The sequence below is a fragment of the Anser anser genome (genome assembly GCF_964211835.1).
Source record: "Anser anser genome assembly, chromosome: 4".
In the NCBI taxonomy this organism is placed as follows: domain Eukaryota; kingdom Metazoa; phylum Chordata; class Aves; order Anseriformes; family Anatidae; genus Anser; species Anser anser.
This window is the reverse complement of record NC_139724.1, coordinates 6,119,264-6,139,179: the sequence shown is the minus strand read 5'-3', so window position 1 is coordinate 6,139,179 and position 19,916 is coordinate 6,119,264. Positions and strand designations below refer to the sequence as shown.

The 19,916-nt window shown below is 50.3% G+C and overlaps 1 protein-coding gene across 1 annotated transcript in view; it reads left to right on the top strand.

Annotated features, from left to right (window-relative positions):
- Nucleotides 1-18,575: 18,575 nt before the first annotated feature.
- TET2 (tet methylcytosine dioxygenase 2) overlaps nt 18,576-19,916 on the top strand; it is a 73,041-nt gene continuing 71,700 nt past the window's right edge. Inside the window, exon 1 of the mRNA XM_083835504.1 lies at nt 18,576-18,736. The gene's annotated coding sequence lies outside the window, so the exon portion shown is untranslated. The remainder of the gene's footprint in view (nt 18,737-19,916) is intronic.

Genomic DNA, 19,916 nt, shown 5'->3' with positions numbered 1-19,916 from the left:
AACTGGTTCCTGTTGATTAAATCTGCCTCAGTAACAGAATACAACTTTGCTTCTGGACACAAAATGGCTGGTGATCTTCAGTTTCCTGGTTATTGTGTGTTAATGCTTCACTGCATTTTCACATACGCTAACAATGTGGTGTGACATGAATAAGGGCGGTCAAATGCAGAGCATATCACCTCCTTTACCCTGTTTTAGGTTCAGGTTCATGTTTCTCTCTGTACTCAGAAATAGTCCTGGGTATGTCCTGGGTGCCTGTCCTGACAGTTCAGAAGCCAGCTGCTCTGGTTTGCAGAGGTGACCAGGACCTGGGCCTTCACATAGAAAAGCAAGATCTCCTGATTTGAGTACAAGGTACTCTGTACTTAGCAGTGGAAATATTTCATATTGTACCTGCAAGCCCTTCTCCCTTCCACGGATGGAAACCTCCTAGGTATATGTAAGATTTCATAGTCTGATACCAAGGGTGTCATTCCACTCACGTTGAGGAAGGCTTTGCCGTTGAATTTAGCAGGGGTCTTTCCCTTCTCTTTTAGTCCATCATGAGAAGGGCTGAGGAACATGGATGCAGTTTGTCCAGGCAGCCTAAAGAAAGCCACAGGGAGCAATGCCCCCCATCCACAGGCGTACCCATACTGGAGGCCCCTCTTCAATACCTAGCGTGGGTTCTGGTGTTGCCAGTATCTCCACTGTGTCCCAAGAAATCCCTTTCCACAGTAACATTATTAGCTTTTATGGACTTCCCTTTACATATTTAGAATGACTGTAGTTCCACTAATGACTATAATTGTTCCAGACATCCATTAATTTTGATTTATTAACTTATTCAATTTCCCGTATCGTAGTCTTGCCCACTCTATAAGTAATTTACTGTTTTAATATTGTGGGTCAATACTAATCATATAATCTGTAAGTTGTTTAATTAATATCAATTAGCACCTCCCATCAAGAGTTCATTTTCCTGCGTGAACATTGTTAATGTGATTTTCAGAATAAATCTACCTGTTCCCTCCCCCAGCTGTCTAGTCAACTTGCTTCACTAGAAAACGTGCTTTATACAGCCACCGTAGCTTGCCATCTTCCATGATTTCATCAAGTATCTTGTCATATTTGCTTTTCTTAAAGCATTGGCCATTCAGCTGAGTAATACCATGGGAACCTGGTTTTCAATATAACAAAAAACAAAATGCTGAGACAGCATAGGAGTGTAGGAAAAGCCCTTGCAAGCATAAACAGCAGTCTCAGATAAATAAAAGAAAAAAAAAAAAAGCACAGAAAGAATATAAGAAGCAAACAGATATAAATATATATCCTCTCATTCCTATGATTTTAAGCTGACTTTTGTTTTTCCGAGCCCGCCATTATTTTTTATACTGGCCGCTGGCATTACTGCAGTATTTAGCAAGGAATGCACCAGCGTAACAACATTTAAGTTCCTTTGATAAAGACCACTGCAATCTCTTTACAGCATGGCCACTTAGCCTTGCATATCAGCACAAAAAATAACTGACAGAAATTAATGTTCAAGTTAGTTAGCATTATTTACAAAGAAAATATTTATCTTCTAACATTTTTTCAGAAAAAGCAAACAAACAACAAAAACAAAAAACTTAAATCTAACTTCTGAAATAAAAATGGCTTTGCTAAATGTTAACCAGAATGCCACAAAATGTTTTTTACAAGCATACATGAACATGTAGGAACTTGCCCAGCGCTGTAGCAAAGACAATGAACGATGTCACACAAAACAGGTAGGGATTGCTCACTGTCATTTTCACAAGGGATCTAAGAGGGAATGGACAGGAGCTAGCAGGCAGCACACTAAAAATGGAAAAGACAACCACCTGCGTGGTGACTAGCCTAATTGGGGAGCACACCGTGGGTGCCGAGAGCTTACAGTGGCTTACAAAAGCATCAGGCAAATTCATAGAAGAGAAATCCCTGGAGCAGTGTCCCATAGCAAGTCACCAGCTTTCTTTGTGGAGGCTCTTGCCGGGGCAGCACACCTCGGCACTCCGCTTTACCCTGGGCGCCCACCATGCACCCTGGCACCTCCCGCTCCACCACCTCCCGCTGGCTGTGATTCCCACCAGCAGCTTTCTCGTGCACGTGTTCAAGCGAGGGCGAGATGAAAGGTCCTGCTGGAGGATATGCGCTGCCCAAGTGACACAAAAAAGCACCTCCAGAACAAAGCCCGTCAGCGGCAACGAAAGCGAAATCACAGGAAACAGAGACATGCAACCGATTTCTACATCACGGTTATAACCAAAGCGTTTGTTTCTCATCCCACTTCCTACTAGTATTTCACTATGAAGGGGACACCTGATAGATGTAACCAGCTCAAGCCACTCACAAACCACACGCTGCTTTTGTTGCTGCATTAGCGTAAACCAGGACTTTCCATGCGGTCAACAGAAACGCAAACGGGGCAGCACAGACAGCAGCCCTTACGCTCTCATACCTCTCTAACCAGCTCTGGAAACGTGGTTAACCTTACATGTGGTATGGCCTCCAGCACCGCAGTGCTAGCCATGACACAGCGAATGAAACAGCGTGGAAAAACAAAGCCTGATATTCATATTTTTATACAGAGAAGTGATGCAAAAAGAGGTGAAGTGAGAACTCAAACCCCACAGAGGAAGCTTGAGACAGACCTGAGCCAGCTCTCTTGGCTGTCTTTCCTCCTAGTGCTGCCCTACATAGGGCATCTGTGCCCTGCGTGCTTTCACCACATCCTTGCCTTCCCTTCTCCGCAGTCGGCTGTGCTGCAGCAGGTGTCCATGCCTAGCTGGCTCTTTCCCAAAGGAATGCGAGCAATTAATACAAATACTCAAGGTTTCAGAAAAATGCCAGACATGGGAGTTAACATTAACTAACCCCAGGAGGCTTTAACTCTGTCCAAAAGATGTTTACCCCAAGATAGCTGGAGAAGGTGTTACAATACAGTCCTGGGCAGTTGCTTTATCTTAATCTTCCATGTTAAAAATTAAAGACTGTATTAATACAATGTCAGACTTATTTAATAGTACTCTTTTATCAAGTTGATATGATGGTAGCTAATTATTAAATGAGTTAATGTATGTCTTGTTATTTAATCTACCATGACTGATAATGAACTGTGTCAAATACTTATTACACACTCATTCCCTCTACACCTAGCTGACACTAACACGGCCCACAATTAAACACCGGTGCTCCTTCACTGCCAGGCACAATTATGCTGTCAAACATTATCCCAGAAGCTATTCTTTGGTCCTAAGTAGGAGATGTCATCTTCCATTTGTCTGGTCCTAGAAACTGCTCAAGAAAGGAGAAAACACGGGAAAGTCTAATGGGAATTGGTCAAACCGGCTTAGACATGCCCAGAGGTAGCTGGAAGAACCAGTTAAAGATCAGTGTCAAAACTGACAAAGAGCGAAATAAATAAATCCTCCTAGTTGGCTTGGAGGTTTCTGCTGCACGTCATTCTTGAGGAGATGCTGGGATGACGTCTGGTCTAACACAGGAGATGGGTCGCGGTGAAGGGCATGGGCTCACGCAAGGTGAGCTCTCCTTCCCACCAGGCAGCATGGGGAGCACAGGTGGGCACGGACCCAAGAAACTCATCACAATTCAATACTGTGGGCCATCATGGATCAGTGCGCAAGTCTTCACTTGGACCCCATTTAATGTGTTAGCAAGCACGTTCCTTGAGAGCAGAATCCTAAGAAGATATCTGGACAAGACCTCACAAACTCATGGAAAAAAGTCGTGGTTTCAGTTCAGGCTACACAGTACTCACACGCGAATTTTAGGGTCTATGAGACACCACTGCCAATCCCTTTTATTTAGTCAGACTGGGGCATGGAGGAATGAAATACATATGCATATAAACTAAAAGTTTTGGATTTTCAGTTGGACAGAGACAAGAGCTGAGACTTAGGCCAAGCACTTGGTGTGACCTCCTGGGATGGGTTTTGTGCCGTACCCACCAACAAGCAATGTTCCTCAGCTGAGCCGGGCCAGATTGCTCTGCAATGAGAGAGACTGATCAGGAGGCTGGGAGCAGAGCGGCCTGACTATACGATACACATATCCCTGTCACAATGCATGGACTGTGCTCCACAGACCTCCTGCTCAGGTGGCTGAGAAACCTCCCCTTCTTGGCAACCCCTTCACTGTCCTATCAGGAGAGTGGTAACAAATACATCGCAGCAATTTTACCTCATAGTGACCTTCCTCCAGCCGGTTCAATAACAGGCTGGGCCACCCTTGAAGCTTCACTGTAAGAAGCAGAGCTGCAACAAGTCCAGACGTGGCTTTCAGTCACAGCACTGCCAAGCTTGAGGTTTCCTTTGACCACAAGAGGCCTGGAATTGCCATCAGACCAAGGGTGGCCACCCCTCATGACGAGGCACTACAACAGGGCCACCAAAGGGTGTCCAACCCTTCATGAGGGGGCAGCTACCACAAGGCCACCAAGCACTATTCAAAGCAGGCACATTTCTTGGCCTGTGCTCTCACTGCCACCATTCATTCCTCCCTTAAACCAACATCAGCACCCCAAAATAAATGGTGAAGTATCCAGCTACCCGCATCTTCAGCCACACCACCTGGCCACCCCTTTTGGGGTTGCCATCAGGCCCTAGCTGAGCCTGAAAGCAGGAGGAGTGAACGCTGTTGTTCTGGAGCGAGGCCACTGCTCTTGGGGCCAGAAAGAGTGCAGAAGAAGAAGAAGAGCAAGACAAAAAGCTCAGTGTATCTGGTTTGCTTTAAGTATTCTTGAACATCTGCTCTGTCAACACTAAAATAACAATTTCCCATCGTGTTTTCAAGCAGCCTTCTATTGTGCTCACTTTGCTCGTTAAGAAATACACCCTTCCCTAGCAGAACCCCCTGAAATTTCTCATAATCACCTGGAAACACAAAGATGGTGGTGAGATTTTGTCCAGAAAGTGCATTTTCTCAACAAATGCATGGGCTGTACCACTAGCTTATCAACCTGCCTCATGGTTTTGACTTTCTTTCAGGGAAGCTGGGATATCAAACAACTGACTTCATTGCTTAGTTATAGAGCTGGCTTCAGCTTGCATCCCCTTTCAAAACTCCTGGCCAGGGAAATGTTCCTGCCAGCAGCCTTAAAATCCCAGTTGCGTGTTAGCTTGTTAAGTGTGGGGATGTATGGGGTTTAGCAAGGCATTTGTGTCCTCGTGTATACGTCTGGAAAGTGTCCCAGTGGGTTTTCATAGGAATCTGAAACCTGGAAAATGAAGGTTTTCAGTTATTCACACACAATTCTCACTTCTCTGGAGAAGTCTGTATAGCATCTAGCAGAGTTAGGACAAATACTGACCAGGGCTTTGGGCCCCTAACTTGTAATAAGGACTTGCAAGATGTCAGGGCATTTTTATTTTACTTTATTTTTATTTTTTTTACTGGGAAAAATCAAGAATTAAGTAAGAGGGTACTTCATTTTATTTGCTGACTTACTCAGGGAAAAGAGCAAAACTCAGAAAGTATAATATTGAAAAGAAATCATAACTTTAGTTCATAAAGAGTCTCGGGAAAAAGGTTTAGTCCTAAAAATGAAAGTTGTTTGTTTGCTCATCAAGAAGTCAATTGAAAATAAATTAAAATACAGCCTGTATAAGAACTTCTTCTCACCTGCTTGTGAACGCCCAAGGGAAATTACCTGCAAATGCAGAAATAGTTATACAGATCAAACAAAAGCACTTATCTATAATTACTGGACTTATCTGTTTGTCTCAGGACTAGCAGCAACAGCTCCCTTTGTTAGGAATAAATTTGCTGCTGTGATTTGTATTCCCTTCTTCTATCTCTTCCACCAAGATCATTCAGGAAGGATTCAGTTTATAAAAGAAAATGGTTTCCTTAACTTTACTAAATAAAGGCAGATTGAAGAGATTTGTCCAGGTAAACAAGAGAGAGAAAGAGAAGAAAAACAGCCAAGAGCTCTTTAGAGATTTTCTTTTCTTTTAATAACTTTACAGCTGGACTTGCGAGTATCTCAAAGAGTTTGGAAGGTCTCCTGGGAAACTGCTCGCATTTCTGCTATGTCCTGGCTCTTGTCCTACCTATTCAATAAATAATTATTAAAGTTTTAAGCATTCACAGAAGAAACTTCCTGTTGCTAAGACTGCATGGGGTCTTGCCAACTTGACAAGCCAACGCTGCGCTGATGATACAGCATCAAAGCCAGAGGATAATTATCCGGTTTATAAGAAGCTAAAGGAAGTGGGTGCCCCTGCTACCTTGTAATCGTTTGCTCTTGGCCAGTGGCCACGAGGACTTGTCTCCATCGTACGCTCCCAGGTTTACAGCTTTCTCCTGGGAAAAGCTGTGCCCGTGCAGCTCCCACTGCAGGCTGACAGCGGCTGATTACGCTCTGCTAATTGTGCTGGAGGCACGGAGGCAACTTGCATTGCGGGACGCAGAAGCTGCAGCGAGGTTCCCACGCCCAGGCAGGCAGCTCGGAGGATCGAGCGTGGGGCTCAAGCGTGGAGGGCGGCCGGGTCTGGGAGGAGCAGGGATGTCGGAGAGATGGGCTGGGACTGGCCCAGGGGGTGAACCTCGTGGTGTGGGGATCAGAGCTGTACGTCCTAAGCCACGAAGCTGTCATTTCGGAGAGGACGTAATTGCTGGAGGAATTACTTAGTTAATCGCCGGGAGACAGATCCATTATATATAAGAAAAAAAGGCTCTATCCGCAGGGCTCCCAGAAAAATCAATTACTGGAAAGGGCCTGCTGTGGCTCTTCGGAACCACTGTTGGCTTTAAAGATTATTTCTAATTTAACACAGGTCGCACACTCCTCACACTTCCATCCATCCACTTCCTGGAGGTCGACCTGATGGCTGTGCCGGGATGAAATATTCAATGAATCCCAAATCAGCATTGCTGTTACTTTCAGAGAGGAGACCCTCCCCTCATTTGGAGCTCCTGGTATAGATATATCTCTGCATTGTCCACAATGGACAGCAGACCACCAGCAACCCGCGTTGGTGCTCCTACAGCAGCATACCTTCAAGCAGAGGAGACCTTAGCTGAACATCTGAACCGACCACAGCCACTAATGTGCACGGAGTACACACTTCTGCTCCCCTGTTTTGTGTCTGCAGCTAGAAAATGGGTTGGTTTGGTAAGAAAACGGGTGTCCCAGGTCCCTGTCCCATCGTGGCCAGGTGCTCCTCACCACCCTCCTCCTGCTGCAGCCTCTGCTGCGAGCCAAAATCCTCATCTGATGATGCAGCAGCGTCAAAAAAAATGGGATGCAGCTGCATCAAAACTAAGGCATCCGACAGCACGTCCTGTTTTGATGAAAGCCATAAGCGAAGGCTCTGGGGTTAGCGGCTGCTAGTTGAACTCCAGCTGCTGGAGGTCTCCCATCATTTTTTCCATACCCAGAGGCACAGACGGGTCTGCCTGAGAGCCAAGCATAATGCTGGGGGAAAACAACCCCGAAGCCTGAGTAACAAAGAAGAAAGGATCAAACACGCTTTGCAGCTCTGTTTATCATCACCCCTTGAATAACACCGTTCTTCAAAACGAAGCGCCGGGGTGGGAGTTAACAACGTAATGCCATTCCTGCTCTGCCAAGCCTTTCCGTGTCATTTTTACACTTGCACCACATGGAAGAGAAGCCGGCGGGGAAAAAGCAACATGGGAGGAAAACCTGGATCCCGACGGCTCTTGCGACTTCGCGTGCAGGCTTTTTCATATTTGCTCAGGAACTTGCATGTGTCTGGACACAGCTGCAGCGGTCAGCGGGGCAGCATCTGGCCGATGCTACAACACCGTAGTGCCCCGTCCCGCAGCTCTCGGACACTCACCTGCCAGCATTCACACCTTGCTTTCCCCCATTTGCAGAACAAAAAACCAAACCACCGCACACTGAAAGCATGCTTAGCAACATTTTGGACCTTTCTGGTTTTATATATGTATATCGATGTTGTGTACACAGCAAGTGCTGCTGTGTGCTGCACAAGTGTGATGTCAATATTTTCCCCTCTGAAGATACTGAAGCCAGCCTCTTTTTCTCAACTTTGGCTATTTTTGCTAACTTTTTTTTTTTAATATGCAGGAGAGAGTATTTTAGGAAATGGTTTCTTCTGTTCACAGCTTTTTTTTTCTTTAGTAACCCTTTTTAAAATGCTGAGTACACACTTGCTCAGATAAATGTGTATCTGAACACACAGGCGATTATCTTATTTTCATATAATTAATTTTTTTGAGCTTGCATGTGCATTTCCTGCTCGTTTGACCATGTAATAATTAATTAGCATTAATTATATTAGATTGCACCTTCAGAGTCTACACACACATTCAATTAGGAAGGCAGGCTTTTTACAGCACTCTTATTTTCAGAGGGGAAAAGGGGGCATCCGCAAGCTGTGAAAATAGTAGGAAAGGCAGATTTCACATCTGCTGGAGTATTCTAGGAAACCATTGTTATTTTTCAAGGTGTTTAATAAAGGTGCTTACTGAAGAGTAGGGGGCTCTCCGCAGCCCCACGCTGGGCTGCCTTCTCCTCGCCGTGCGCTGACCGCATTCAACTCTTTGGGGCACTTCGTTTTGGGGCATAAACCTGTGAGTAAATAAGAAAGCAATGAGTACAAACAGCCAAAACGGCACTGCTCAGCAGAGAGGGAGGGGAAAGGTGGCTGGGTTCGCCTAGAAGACCGTCTGCAGAAGTCAGTGCCCTGGGGACTGACGCTTCTGAAGCGCTGGCATGAGCAGATGAATCATCTGGGGAATAGGAGAAAATAAAATAGAGAAAAAAAAGAAAAATATATAGAGAAAAAAAAGCCGTCTAGCCCGAGAGCATGCAGATGAGCATCGCACTGATGCTGGGGATGAATCATCTCCACCTGCCCTGACTCAGAGAAGAAACGGCCGCACAGAGTGAAACGGGGGGTGCCTGTGCTGGCAGTGGGGTAGGGATGACACCCAACCTCCCAAGGGGACGGGGACACGGCACCTCTGTGCCACTGGTGCCAATAAGTGCCTCGGGTGTTCGTGCTACGTATATGCATATGTAGGTATTTGTATCTGGGTGCCTGCATGCGTGCAGCCATAATTTGGAGGGTATTGGCGCTGAGTGCCACTTCTGAAAAAAGCTGAGCATCCTTTTCCTTGTTTTTGGATGAAATGAACTGAACAGCGAGCCTGTTTCACCCTTGCAGAGGTGATGGGAAGGGACAGGGAGAGCTGGCAGAGTGGCCCCAGGATAAAACCCTGATTGTTCTGGATAAAACCCTGCACGTGCACACATCAGTACTTCCATATAGGTACCCATACATCTCCCTCGCTTCTGACGGTGGTGCTGCCAGTGCCCTCCAGCATCGGGGCACAACGCGGGGGGACAGCCCACGGCTCACCCCAACAGCACCAGGACACCTCGGTCCTGACGGCGAAGGAAGTTTTGCCTCCTCTTTTCCAGATGTTGTTGTTCTTTGCTCCTTTCCTGGAGGAAAACCATGCGATTTCTGCAGCTTTTCCTTTTCCTCTCCCATTTCTCCCTCTACCTTGCCAATAACTGCCTTCCTAAAAATAGCAGGCGATTCCTCCTCGATATTGACGGCAGCTCAGCACGTTGGCCAGACAGAAGCACCGGGACTGTGTCAATACCAGCCCACAGTCCTGAAGCACGGGGACAAGGGACACAGGGCCAGGCATCACTTTCTCCCACCTTTCCTTGGAAAGCAAACCCAAGAGAGGACGGATACAGACGAAAGGAGGAAGAACAAGCCTGCCCTCTGGGAATCAAAACGTTCTTGCCAGAGCAAAAAAAAAAAAAAAAAAAAAGCCAGAAAAAGAAAAAACCCTAACCCAAGCACTCTCAGATTTTTCAGAATGAGAATTTAAATGGCTGTCAGCCTATCTGCCGATAGCAGAAAGCAGATTGCAAATGTAACGGGATGCAATCAAGGCAGGCGATTCCAGAGAGAGCACCAGAAGGCTTAATATTCGAACTACTGGCACCCACAGCCTTGGCTGATGACTTCGCAGTTGTTTGGGCTGGTTTGTGTTGGCTTTGATATGCAGAGAGCAACGCTTCCTCTACAGGACTGGGAGAAGCCATCGGTGATTTTACAGATTATCCGATGGCTGTTTTTTTTCCCCTACGTATATATTCTCAACACCTTAATGTTAAATAAATATGCTGAGGAAATGAACGATGACAACAAAAAAATCAAGTCCTGACATCGCACATTCAACAGGATGGGCATTTTATAGGCAATTTCCTACCCAGCAGCACTACCTCAGGAGACACAACGCACCTCGAGGACACGACAGGCTTTCGTGCTGCCTAAATATAGCAGAAAGCATCAGAAGGCGAGTGGGGCTCCTGCTGCGCCGGAGCGCACCGCTGAGGGCAGGACGTGGCCACATCTCTCCGTGGGGAAACCCCACTCCAAATCCCCCTCCTGCAAGAGCAAGCCGCGCTGCCCTCCTGAATTACAGGGGTTAAAGCCCCTCTGAGATTTCTCCTCAGACTTTAAAGAGCCTGGATATTTCAATTAAAAGCTTTTCTCCACCCTTGGGATTCGGCAGATAAACCCGACAGCAGCAGGAGCTGCGCCACGATGCGGCAGACAGCCCCAGGTGGATGTCCTCCAGGGGCTGCCTCTGTGGTGCGGCCACCGGCGTGCCTGCAAGCACCCCACTGCTGTCATTACGTGCCTTTATATGCCTGAATTTACATACAGCTACGCAGAAGCTGCCAAGGAAAAGCAGGATCAGCACAACAGCAGGCACAAACTTTTCGCAGCGATGAAAATCGGCGCAGATTTTTAATCTGCTCCGGGAAGAGGAGCATCTTAAAAAGCCAGCCAATGCCTGCCCCAAAGGGCACTCCAGAAACTCCCCCATGCAGGGGCAGTTCCTCTTCCCCCCACAAGTCATTGCCCTAAAACCAGCTTCATTTCCTTCCCTCTTCCATCCCTTGCTACCCACTGGTGTTATTTTACACACCCCCCTGCAAGGAGAGCCTTTCCACCCTACAGCAAGCTGCTCCAAAATGATGATTTTGAAGCGTATCTCCTTTTTATCGACTGTGAAAACCTGTGCACCATGCCAGCCCCTCCTCAGCTTCTCTTCTCCAGCTGCTTGCCTCTTTTGGGACCACGTTGGGATTTCGGGGCCCATGCTGGGATTTCAGGGGTCACAATGAGATCTTGGAGCTGGCAGGTGGGGATGGAGAGGGCATCTCCCATCACCACCTTTCACCACAGTACTTGGTGCCTCACAGCGAGCCATCAGCCACCAAGACTTCAGGTCTCCTTCAACAATAAATGAGCATAAACAGCAACCCCTCCTTCTAGCCCCTTCCCCGGCTCCGTGTTTAAGTTTTTTCCTACTTGCTGCTCACAGCCTTCTTATTTTGGCAGGGCCCCAAGTTGCCGCCACCTGCCAGCTCCCCCTCCGCAGCCTGGCCAGCCCTCCGTGCTTCACTTGGTCTTCATCCCTCGCTGATGTCAGCAGCTGATGCTTCCCTCCAAAGGCTACAGCATTGGTTAAAAAACACAAATTCCTTGAGATTATTGGATCAAGAGCACACGGCAGCTCTGCATGCAGGCAGGGGTCCCACCTTCCTTGTGGCAGCCCCATGGAGTTGGGAGAAAAGTATCAGCTAGGTTAAATAACACAGATTTACATACGTACACACACTTATCGTGCCACTAACCTAACGCAGAGGCGTATGGATGGATGGATGGATGTGGAAGGTCGCTGCCCTCCCTTGAGAGAGGCCCTGGCTCCCTGCGCTGGGGAAAGCAAGCCACGTTGCTGGTTCGGTCCCGTTAATGCAATTAGCACCGATTAATATGGGTGACTAGATGTGAAAGACGAAAGCACCTCGCTGTTTCTGTCCCACCCACATTTATTAATTTGAGCCCTGCCCTTTCCATAAACTTGCTGCTCCCCTGACCTCCCTCGGGCTGAGCAGCCTCGATTATTTTTGTTGCCTGAGAATTAACCTCTTCGGGTTAACCCCTTGTGTCGCCCTTGAACCAAAGCAGCAGCACGGGCGACATACAGCCACAACCCACGGACTAGGCTGCACCATGCCGGCCGTCTCTGAGCTCGCCACACTGCCTCCTGCAGGCACAGCCTCCACAGAAAGGCTCTGCCACTACCCCTGTCCACAATGAATTAAGAAAAAGCTCTGCTTGCGCTTAAAAATGAGAACCTTTTAGAAGGGATCTACCTTTAGTCACTGTCTGTGGCATTTTGCTTTGCCTTTGTCTGCCAGGTCAAAGAACTCACAGCTACTAAAAGCGTTTTCTTTTCCTTGCGTCCATTTGAGGACGGTGAACTCAACCTTCCCTGTCTTGAAATAAACAGATTGAGCTTCTTTGCACCTCCCAGGGGTAGACAAGTCTTTCTGACCTGCCAAAAACGGTCAGGAAATGATGGCAAGCTGGCAGGTCCGAACCCTCTCCAAACTGCCAGAATCATTTGGATGTGCCCCCACGGAGGCTGCGGCCACCTTCCCAGGGCTCCCCTCGTCCCCACTAAGAGCAGCACCCCAGAGCCATCCCCTCTGCCCCACCGAGCCTCCTCTCCACCTCCAGAGATCATGCTCCTGGCACAGGACCCCCATTTGCTCTCCTCGCCGTTCCCTAAGTGAGCCGTACCCCTCTCCGCCTGTACACCAACCTGTGGCTTGTCCCCCAGGCCTCCGCAGTGCCGGGCACGTCGTGCTGCTGCAGCTCTGCTGGGGCTCCAAACGCTTCCTGTTTATTTTCCATACCTCTGGCACAGTTTCTGAAGGAATTAAAAACAAATCTGTTTATCTTCACTAAATCCCTCTGCCGATAAGGGCGTTAGTTGTTCTTATTTGCAAATGGAAAAGCAAGGCAACGTGGGGCTGAAAGCAAAAATTTCATACAGCAGATTCCCTCACTTGAGGCGCCCTGGAAGCATCCTAAATTTTCTGAAGCTGCCCTCTACAACTCATGCCCCTTAAGCTGCTTCAGTCTGGGGACCTCATAGAGAACAGGATGCTGGCACACAGGCGGGGGGCTCATCCACAGCTTTTTCCCAGACGAGAAGAAAATACGTCGCAGGATATGTGGCCTTCAGAGCCTGTGGCCACGATCTCCCATTGCACAGCAATCACTTTTTAATACACCTGATTTTCCACAAAAAAAAAAAATAAATAGCAAAGCAGAGATTGTCCCCGCAGCTACAATTCCTGTTGCGACTGCCACTACTTTTTACCAGCTCCACAGAACCATTTTTGCCGTGTCCCCCGGCACCCCATGGGACGGAGGAGACGGGGCAGGCTGTCACCACCCATCTGGGCAGGCTTCTCAGGCTGCACTACACGAGGTCTCATTGCCTTGTCCAGGTCAATAGCGAGACCTTCTCCCTCCTCGTGCAATGAACTGGATAAAACGACCAAATTCCTGAAATCCGCAGTCGTATCTTCAATCTACGTATTGCAAATGATCTAAATAAAAGTGAGCACTACTGATTCTCTGTTATTGCCGCTAATGACACCCGTGGATGTCAAGCTTACCTGAAAGAAGCCACCTTTCCCCTACAGGCACTGCAGTCTCTGTTCAGGCGCCCGTTTTAAAAAAGCAGTTTGCACGAGAAAAGTGCTCAGCCCCACATTTGTCTTCTACCCTCATTTTCTGAGGAATCTGGGGTCAGTTTCCAGGGAGAAATCGCACCAAGCACCTCTTGGGGAACAGCACCCACAGGGATTTAACCCTTAGTCATTCTCCTTGAATTTGTTATGAACCCAAAATCGCATTCAGGGACACAGGGCAGTGGCCCCCAGAACATCTGCAGCCGCTGCTGCTCAGCCCACCCAAGCGTATTTTGGGTCAGGGCAGCGGCGGGATGGTGTCGGCCCCATCCATCAGCTTTGAAGCTGGGCCGCGGGGTGGGACCCTGCACGCACAAACGGATGTCTTGGGACCCGAGAAAGCCCTGTGTGTGTGTACGAAGCACAGCAAAATGATGGTTCGCTGAACCAGTCCCGCTGCCTTTCCCACAGGCATTGCAGCGCCTCGTCCTGACAGGGCCCGGTGGATGCTGCTGTGATCCGGACACGGCCTGTGAAGAACAAGCGTCCCTCCGTGGAAGACAGAGATCAACACATACACAGAGAAAGGACCTTCAGAGGGGTTTTTTTGGCCCATCATGCTGACCGTGCCAGTCCTCCAGGCTCCCCAGTTTGCTCAGGAGGCGAAGGGGCTGTCGAGCCTCTCACGGAGATGTTCACCCTTCCTCGCAGGGCCAAGACAGCATGCACAAAACAATGTGGGGAGCTGCAGGCTCAGTAGAAACAAAATAATTTTGGCGTCAAACTGGTTTTCACACAGAAATATTAATATTATTATTAATTAAATATTAATTAATTAAATATTAATAATAATAATTTGGCCCACTGCGTGAAGCAGACAGTTAATACAAACCCGCTTATTCTTCAGTGCAGGGTGAAAAGTGTTTTGCACTGAGCATCCTCCCGAGTGTTTCACACAGAGGTTTGAGGGGGACAAACACAGGATACCCCGTCGGTCAGCTACAGCCAGATTTGCTGATTGCAGCTTTGGAGTTAGAAGGAAACAGCTCATGGCTTGCACCCTGGGCACCCCAGAGTCCTTCACAGCCCGCCTGTCCCTCGCTCCCAAGGCACTGGGCATGGGGAGCAAGCTTTTCCCCCGGCACAGGTGGTTTTTAACCTGTCAATCCAATTAGTGTGTGCAATGCATAATTGCACGCACAAACGCTACCACTGCCAAGCGGCAGGATGCTTCTGAATTGACACTTTGCCTGTCAAATGTCCCAGCCTTGCACTGAAGGATGGTTTCACCTGGGGAAAGAAGGAGCACAATGTCATATATAACCTGAAACTGCTCCCCCAGATATCTGCCTTTCGGTAGGACTCTTGACTCCATGCATATAATTGTTTGAAGCTGAAATTGCTGTATTTTTCTTTTCACTGCTTACAGAGGCAAAAGCCCACCTGGTCTGCCTGGCAGAATCGGCTCCAGAGCGGTGCCTGATTTAAGTGCCTTTTCAGAGAAGCTGCACATTCTCCCTTTGCAGCTTTTTTGAAACACACGCACAGCTTCAGGCTGGGAACGGCACGTTCAGGAGGTGTACGAGACGTTCTTTCTTTCTCTTCTCTCCCTTTTTTAGTTCCTGTGGACGCTGCAGGAAGAAGCGAGCAGGTCTGGTGGATGCATGGTCTGGAGCTTGCTGCTCCATCACATAGACACATAAGGCGTGCTTTCTTCTCTGGATTTTAAGAGAGCTGCTGTAGGGGGCTATGACTTGGGAGGTTGGCCAGTCCTGGGCTGAGGTTTAGGATTTTAAGCCTAGACATTATCAGCAACCACTATGTTTTATCATCTTTTTCCCCAGCTCTTTTAGGGTGAGGATGTGGGGAGGTTTTAGGTCACTCGTCGCTGTGGTCAAGTTCAGGCATTTGTTCCTCCCCGTTTGATAGGCAGAGACGTGGCAAGACAAAATGGGTCAAATTTTCTCATTCAATAAATACGTGGAAGTCAACGGAGCTGCTCCAGGAGGGAACTTGGATCTGCGCCTCTCCCCTTCGGCTGCTCCCGGATAGCAGGAAACCCGCACCGTGGAGCGAGCCGTGTCTGACAGAGGCGTGTGTAGCAGAAAGCAGCTGATTTGGAAGCCAAGAGGTCCTGCGGTCTGTCGAAACGTGGCAGGACTACGGGAGGGCAGCGGGTCAATTAGGAGGCTTGTAGGTCAAGAGAGCTTAGCAACACCGCGCCGCGAAGGGGAGGCTTCGGCGAGCGCGCCCGGTGTCGTGGGAGGCTGGTTCAGCAGGGCTGCTCCGGGTTTTATCCAGCCCGTTGATTACAGCGGGCTGTCATTAGGGCAGGGAAGTTCAAAACAAAACAAAACAACACAAAAAAAGAAAAAAAAAACAGGTGGGTGAAAGAAAAGAATAGAGAAGCGAACCACACCTATGACAGGAAGCATTTAAAAAATGCACGCTTCTCCCACATTCGTACGTGCAGGTCAGATATGCATGAGTTGTCTCTTTCTTATCTCGAGCACAGGAGCACGGGCAAACAGCAAAGAATCCCATCTTGGCGTAAAAACCCCGCTGGTGGCTTCGGGGTGGTTGGTGGGTTTTTGGTTTTCTTTTTTTTTTCACCTCACCAGCCCTGCAGCTGCTCGCTTGTGCAAAGGGCTTGAAGCCAGCAGTGCAGGGCAGGGTCCAGAAACCAGGGTGCCAAAACCAGGCACCTCTTCCTTCAGCTGGGACGAGCTCAAGCTGTGCCAGGGAGGGTCGGCTCACCCAGCACTGCAAACACGGCGGAAAAGCACCTGGAGGGAGGCCAGGCTGGTGCCGTGCAGAGGGAGAAGGAGCAGGGGACGGAGGCGAGCCGTCGGTGAGCCCGCTGAGCGCAGGGAGCCGCACTTTGCACCCAAGGTGTCAGCTGGATGTGCCACGCCGGGGGGGAAAAGCAACCCCGGGATCTCACGTGCATAAAGACTTAAATGAGTCTGAAATGCTGACTGAAGCCTGCTGGAAAGCAAGCAGGTGCTGTGAAGGCACGCACACACAAAAAAAGTGGCAAGATCAAGACAGACCTCGACCATTCTTTGTGTCGTTTGCTCTTCTGGAAAGAGACAGCCCAAGCTTATTTGCACAGGTTTGTCAACGAGACGCTGCTGAACTCAGGTCCACGGAAGCAAACACAAAGACCTTTGTGTTGAAAACCCATGTATTTCCATACGGGGCAGGACAGGCGGACCAGCACGTTTCCCTGGGCCAGGGAGGGCGAGCTCCAGGCAGCCCCAAAACCCTGGCACCGCCGGGGGCCCGAAACGGCACTGGCAGCGTGGCCGAGCTAGGGTGGGTGGCAGGGGGAGCCTCACACCTCTGGGCTGCTCCTGGCAGGCTGTGCAGAAATTAAAGCAAAACCAAAACCCGGGCAGCAACCCGTGATGCGGAAAGCAAATCACTTCTGCGACCACTCGAGCTTCCTAAAAAGCGCTCTGCCCTGCTCGCCTTGCTGCTTTCCCAGGGCCGGGGACTCGGCTTCCCCCCGGCCTCGGGGGGCAGAGCGGCCTGTGGGGTGGGGTGGGAGCACCGTGCAGCCCCAAAAGGCCCTCCGCGTCCCCAAAATGCCGGCCCAGGTAGAGCTGCTCCAGTTAGGACACCGAGGCGGTGTTTTGGGAGCGCGGAAGCCTGACGGCATGGGTTTGGCAGCCCCTTACTTGTCTGGAGCAGCGCGGGGAGGCGAAGCCGGGGTCTGTCACCTGCTGAGGCGGCCGGGGAGATGCAGGGTAGCTGGGTCTTGCTCGGGGGGGTTCTCCTGCAGGGAAAAACGAAACGCAAGTGCCAGCATCGCCCCACTGTTTCATGGGCATGCAAAGGCAGGCAGCCGTGCTGCTGGACATCCACTTGGCTGCGGCACGTGGGTCGTGACACGGGGCTTCCTTTGGAGGAACGCGGGGGAGATTTTGCAGCTGATTTATGTGGGGGGGGTGTTTGGGGTGTGATTGTTTGGTTTTTTTAATGTATATTTTTTTCAATATCCAACGTGTTACCCAGCGACGCTGCCCGCTTCTCAGGTGACCTGGTGGGGCCCCCGCTCCTGTGGTGAAGCCCCTGCCCAGAGGGGCTGCGGCTGCCGTGGGGAGACACACAGCCCCCATGGGTGCCCTGCTCCTGACTGCCTGGGGGGGGGGGGGAGGAAAAGGGGTCAAAAAAAAAAAAAGAAAAGAAAAAAGAAGAAAAGAAAAAACAAGAAAAAAGAAAAAGGAGATAAAAAAATTAAAAAAGCAAAAAAAGGAAAAAAGAACAAAGGAAAAAAGAAAAAAGAATAAAAGGAAAAAAGAAAAAAGGAAAAAAGGAAAAGAAAAAAGGAAAAAAAGAAAAGAAAAAGGAAAAAAAAGGAAAAGTAAAAAAAGGAAAAGGGAAAAAGGAAAAAAATAGAAAAGGAAAAATGGGAAAAGGAAATTTTAAAAAACAAAAGAAAGCAAAAAAAGTCAAAAGAGAAAAAAAGCAAAAAAAGGAGAAAAACAGAAAATGGGAAATAAAATAAAGAAAAAAAAGCAAAAAAAAGAAAGAAGCCATATAAAAACGTGAAAAAAAAAATGAAAAAATGAAGAAAAGTGGAAAAAAATGAAATGAAAAGGCGAAAAAAGACCAAATAAAAAGAAAAAAAAGGAAGAAAACAAAACAAAAAAGGAAGATAATTGGAAAAAGGGAAATAAAAAAGGGGAAAGAAAGCCAAATAAAAAGAAAAAGGAAAAAAGCAAAAGAGAAAAAGAAGAAAAACGGAAAAAAAAGGAAATAAAAAAGGGGAAAAAAGGCGAAAAAAGGAAAAAAAAAGAAAAAGGCTTAAAAGCCCGAAAAAACGCCCAAAATCACGAAAACAGAAGCCGAACCGAGGAAAGCCCCTCACGCCGGAACAAGCCCGGTAAGGAAGCGGGGGGGGGGGGGGGCAGGGGGGGGGTCCATGCGCGTGCCCGCGCCCGCCCCCGCGGCCGCATCACGGGGGCGCGCGGCGCTGGTTGTGGGGGGGGGGGGGGAGCGGTGCGCGCGCGGGGCGGCGCGCGGGGCGGTCGCCGACGTCAGGGCGCCGCGTGCCGCTGGGTGCGGGGTCCCGGCGGGCGCGGAGCAGAAGGAAGCAAGATGGCGGCCCTGTAGGAGCGGGGAGCGGAGCGCAGCGCGGCGCGGGGCGGTGCGGGCTGCCCGGCGGCAGGGCGGAGGGACGCGGCGCAGGTCAGGGCGGCTCCCGGCGGCCGGCGGCGTGCGGGGAGGGAGAGGAGGGTGGGGAGGGAGGGGAGAGGGACGCGGAGAGGGACGGGGGGCGGCGGGGCGCCCGCGGGGGGTGGTCGCCGCGGCGCCCCCAACATGGCGGCCGCCTGACAGAGGCGCCGGGGGGCGCCGCCGGCCCCGGCCCCGAGCCTTTGTCCGGGCGGGGGGCTCGGCCCGGCCGCGCACCCCTCCGGGGGGCTCCGGGAGCGGGGCTGCGGGCCGGCCCCGGCTTTGTGGCGCTCCCCGGCCCCGGCCGACACAAAGGCGGGGCGGCGAGGGGGGCCGGGGGGAAGCGAAACCCGCTCCTGGGGGGCGAGGGGGAAGCGGCTGCGAGCCTCGCCGCCAGGCTTCCCTTTTTTTTTCTTCTTTTTTTTTTCTTCTTTTTTTTTCCTCTTATTTTTCTCTCCCCCACCGCCCCGCGTTGCTAAATCCTGCCGTCGGGGCCGCTTGCACAACGTGGCTGCGGGGAAACGGGCTGCGGGGGGCGCGTCCCCCCCAAAAAAAAAACGTCGCCTGAGGTGGGAGGGGGGGGGGAGACACGAGGGGACCCCGAGCCGCCCCCCTGGGCCGCGGAGAGGCGGCAGCCCCTTCGCTCCCTGCCCCGCTCGGCGAGCCCTCATCACAAGGTTTGTTTTCCATGATGAGCCGCATGCAAATCGCGCAGCCCTCGAGCGGCACCCGGGCACGGCGGCGGCGAGCCGGGCTGCCTTCCTCCTCCTCCTCCTCCTCCTCCTCCTCGGGAGCTGGGGAGTCGCGGCGGTGAGGAGACGGACAGTGTCCCCGGTGAAAGCAGGGCAGTGGGTGTTGCTCGGCGGCTAATGAGGCCGCGCCGTTTGCATGTGAATGGCAGGTTGGCTGGCTGCAGCGGGGGGTGAGCTGTAGTAACGGCGTTACCTTCCTTCGCTCGTGTGTATTCCGCCCCGGCACTTTCTCCCGGGGGTTGTGAAGTGCAAAGCGGGACGCGGTCGCCGGCGGTGAGATGCTAACGGCCCGGGGCCGCGTAGGAGGGCGAGCTGCGGGGTGATCCGGCTGGCTGGAAGGTGGCAAAACCGACACCGTGGTCCCTGCGGTGTCCTTTAAAGAGAAGCCCTCGGCGTGGCAGGCTGGCCGTGGGTTATAAATCATCCTGCCTCTTATCTTCTGG